We start from the raw sequence: 4,856 nt of genomic DNA on the forward strand, positions 1-4,856 counted from the left end.
TGAAAACACATGAAGGAAACTTAAGCACATATTTTCAAGTGAAAGAAGCCAATGTGAGAAAGCTACACACTGTATGATTCCAACTATATGACATTCTCAAAAAGGCAAAACTATGAAGGTAGTGAAAAGATCAGGGTACAGGGGCAAGGAACAAGAAAGATGAATATAGGTGGAGTACAAAGAATTTTTAAGGAAGCACTCTTAATACTGTACTGATGAATACATGTCATTATTCATTTGTCTAAACCAATTTAATATACAACACCAAGAGTGAACCATGAAGTATACCTTAGACATTGAATGATCATGATATGCCATTCTAGGTTCATCAACTATAATAAAGGTGCCACTCTGGTGGGGGAGGTGTGAATGGGAGACCATTCATCAATGGAATCAGTGAGTATGTGGGAAATCAATGTACCTTCCTTTCAATTTTGCTATGGACCTTAAATTGCTTTTTAAAAAATGAAATCTTAATCTAAAAAAAAATTTCCTCAAAAAATGAGTTTATAGACTTGGAAATATCCTTATAACTCATGTAAATTACAAGTATTTATTATTTTGGAAATTGATAGGAATAAGCCAAATAAGCCAAAAAAATTTTAATGGACCAAAGATTTGAACCAACGATTCATAGAAGAAAATCAAATGGTCATTAAATATAAAACAAAACAAAAACAAAACAAAAAACAAATTTACACCATTAATCAGATAATATAAATTAACACAAAAATGAAATACTGTCTTAAACCATTAGATAGTAAAAGTAAACTGAGTTTTCAAAGTTGTAGTAAAGAATAAATCTTTTGCATTTCTGGGTGGGAGTACAAATTATCACAATCATTTTTGAAAATGATTCGACACTAGTACAATTGAATGTGTCCATAATAGTAATAGGCTTTCCCTATTGGATACATCTCATATACCTCCCCAAATTCTCCTGTACCATCTGTGCCAATTCAGTTGGTATCACTACAACCAGCTCCACATATGTCTATGAAGCCCTACTGCCTGGTACTGGTCAGCCAGACACCAAAGTCCCTGACTCTTCCCATCACTTAGCACTCAGAAAGAAGCATTGGGCTACAGAGGGGTGAGAATTGGGAAGGTGCAAATAGAATCTGGCTTGTCTGGCAGCTATTAAAGAGGCCAGGTAATGTAATCTGAAAGGGCAGGGTGCTTTACTTCCCTTGGATGAACTTTCTTCATAGGAGAGAGAAGAGAAATGGGAGCCAACAAATCAATCTCTTTTCCTCCTCTTATGGGCTGTTCCTAGGACTAGTATAGCCTCTCCAGAGACAGTTCATGTGGCCAAGTGGGCCCATCTGCCCGACCACCAGCTGTATCTCTCTCTCTCTCTCTCTTTTTTTTTTATGGTGAAAAAATGTATATTTATATTTATAGCCGGCTGGACTCAGTTTAGATGATCCCAATTTTGTTGGCAACATCCAAAGCATCATAGTCAGGAGCCAGTCGAACATATGCTTTCTTCTCTCCATCAGGCCTGATCAAGGTGTTGACCTTGGCCACATCAATGTCATAGAGCTTCTTCACAGCCTGTTTGATCTGGTGCTTGTTGGCCTTGACATCCACAATGAACACAAGTGTATTGTTGTCTTCTATTTTCTTCATGGCTGACTCAGTAGTTAAGGGGAACTTGATGATGGCATGGTGATCAAGCTGGTTTCTCCCGGGAGTGCTCTTTCGAGGATATTTGGGCTGCCTTCGGAGACGCAAGGTCTTGGGTCATCGGAATGTAGGTGACGTGTGGATCTTCTTTTTTTTTTGTGACTGTGCTGCCTTTCAGCACCACTTTCTTAGCTTTCAAAGCCTTTGCTTTGGCTTCGGCTTTGGGAGGATCAGGGGCTTCCTTCTTCGCCTTTGGTGCCATCTTCGTGAAAGGGATTTCCCAGGCTTGTTTCCACGAGCTTATAGAGCAGAGTCTCCACCAGCCGTATCTCTTTTGGCTTCTTGTGAAGCAGCGGCATTCACACAAGCCTTGCACTTAATCCTCATCTTTCTCTGCCTTGATTCTTGCTTACCTCAGCTTCACTGCCCTAGGCCCGGCTTCCTAATAATGCATTAGCACCTAAGCCTTGCTTCAGGCACTGATTTTTAAGACATCATACAAACCAACAATCCAACTACTAGATGTTCACCCTAGAAAAATCCTTGCATTTGTGCACAGAGAGATGAATACAAAGATGTTCAATGCCTTACTGTTTGTAACAGCACAAAAGTGGAAACATCCTAAGTTTTATACAATAGAAAAATGGATAAATAAACTATGGTTTATTCAAATAATCAATGATCAATGAGATTAAAATGATCTCATGTGTCAAAATAGAGAAATGTCAAAAACATAATGTTGAATGAAAAAGACAATTATGATAGATTGCACCTACTATATCATCTATATTGATATTTTGTATATCATCTATACAAAATTTTGAAATGCACAAAACAATATATATATATATATATATATATATTCAATATGTGGAGATGTCTCTTCTAATTTTAAGAAAGGATTTATCTCTGGGAAAGATGAAAGAAAAAAATTAATGTGTCTTTAATAGTTTTTCTGAAAAATCTAAAAAGATCTGAAGCAAACATAACTGATATGATTATTGGTTTATTTTGGCCAGTGTATCCATGATTATCTGTTATACCAATTCATAAACTTTTCTGTGGTCCCATCACCTTCTGGAATTATAAATGCAAATGGCTTAAGCCCTCATCCTACATATCACAGAATAGAATGTCCAGAAGTCTCTTCAAGGTTTCTTTGAATTTTCAGAAAATTTACAATTGGCTAATTTAGTTCCTGTCCTGTATTTTTCCCTTTCCCCTGATGCCCAGCTCTGAGATTCCTCTGATCTTAAACACCTGGGTCACGGGTTTTATTCTGCTCACAATGTGGTGTGCCACCAACATACTAGGGATGCTGTCAGAGGGGCTGTATTATCCCATCGCTTCCTACATCATTACCAACACAATACAAATACACTACTACTGTTAATAGATTTGTATTGATAGTTAACAATAACAACTATGGATTACAGTTCAGTAAAATATTTAAAATATGTTCTAAAAACTCATTCAAACATTTTCATCTCTACATTTAGGCCTACATTGTTTCCATTTTCTGGGGCTTTTCTGTTACACACACACTCACACATACACACACACACTTATGTACATTATCCCTACTCTGTCAACCTCCTAACCCCAAAATCCTGTTAATCCTTTCTGTAACATAGTTTTTTTCTTTACACTCTGCCTGAAACTAAGGTTCAAGCCTACCGTTGCTTATCCAGAATACTAATCTACATTGCTAAACACACACACACACACACACACACACAAAACCCTCTATTCAAGGTTTTGACCCTGTTGCTGCACCCAACAGAAGGAAAATCTTTGAAATTATAGGTTTTCCTTCAGCATGACCAAATTTTATGAAAGATAGTTTTACCCTATAAGACCTTCTGAAAACAGAAGGAAACAGTATGAAAATTCACTTTCCTTTGGTCCAGAATAAATCTGCAAGAGTGGTGAACCTCCTCCAGTCCCCTGTTCACAGTTTACCTGGCAGCCTGCACACATAAACAAATGCTAGAAGCCCTATGATCTGAGGCTATTTAGTAAAGGGACACATAATTCCCATATATCTTAGTCGACACTGAGGAAATTTTTGTTTTTGATCCAGTATTAGAATGAATGTCCATAATAACGATGCCTTATATACATACAGCTCTCCATAATTTACAAGGAAATTTTACACAAAAAAACAGTTTAAGAAATACTTGAGATCATACAAATTATTTTCAGCAGAACTGAAATTAAAATCCAGTTCCCTTGACTCGTAATACAATGCCTTTTCACACTGTATCTAGCCCTGACACTAAGAAAGGATTAGATTAATATCAGGGTACTATAAAAAGGATAAAGCAAAAAGAGATATAAAAAATGTTAGAAAGAGTTCACTTCAAAGTTTGGATTTGATGGGTAAATGGTTGTCTAGAATAATGCCTAATACAGAGCTGATGCTTAATAACTGCAGAATGGATAAATGGAATATGTATATCCTTTGTTTCCTGAAATCAGAATCTAGTTATCTAGAATAATCTGTGTTTTAGATGGCTGAAGTGGTGTTATGCAGGACATAAGAAGGTGTAGATTATTAAAAGATAAGAAAACATACCCAGATATATAAAAACCCTACCTAAATGAAAACACTGAGACCCATTTAAGGTCTTTTCACAACTTTATTAGCTACTGAATAGAGTATCTTTTATGTATTCTTCATTGTAACCAGACCTCTTAAAAGAGAGAGCATATCTGACATCCTTCTTCCCAGTGCTAAGAACAAATGAGGCAAGGCAAAAAACACAGATAATAGGAGGCAAAGTATAATCCTTGACTTTGATTCACGCGATAGATTTTGCTCAGAGAATGGGACACATCAGAGAACAGACCTTGGTTCCAGAATCAGGAGAGACTTCCCAGTAACTGAGCAAACAGCAGAGTTTTGTTTGGCAAAATTTGCTTCAGAGGGTAAGAGGAGAGAGGGGATTCAAAGAGAAAGTTGAGTATCCCACTCCAAATCCCTGGTGCAACTACTACAGTCAGATTGAAGCTCCCTGGAAAATTTAGAACACTAACCAAAACATAAGGAATCCCTATACAGAGAAGTGCCAGAATGTTATGAAGTTCACCTGCAAAGCACATACAGGCATACAGAAGAGAAAAGGGACCTCTGAATGGGTTCTCGGTCTATATTCATGAAAAGCTTATACAGTGCCGCCAAATACTGAATTTGTATGGTCTTATTGAGTTTAAAACTTGCAAAG

At 36.9% G+C, this 4,856-nt stretch overlaps 1 pseudogene; it reads right to left on the reverse strand.

Annotated features, from left to right (window-relative positions):
• Nucleotides 1-1,385: 1,385 nt before the first annotated feature.
• On the reverse strand, nucleotides 1,386-1,891 carry LOC140594061 (large ribosomal subunit protein uL23 pseudogene; annotated as a pseudogene).
• Between the last annotated feature and the right edge of the window lie 2,965 nt (nucleotides 1,892-4,856).

This window comes from Vulpes vulpes, chromosome 9, assembly GCF_048418805.1.
Source record: "Vulpes vulpes isolate BD-2025 chromosome 9, VulVul3, whole genome shotgun sequence".
Lineage (NCBI taxonomy): Eukaryota > Metazoa > Chordata > Mammalia > Carnivora > Canidae > Vulpes > Vulpes vulpes.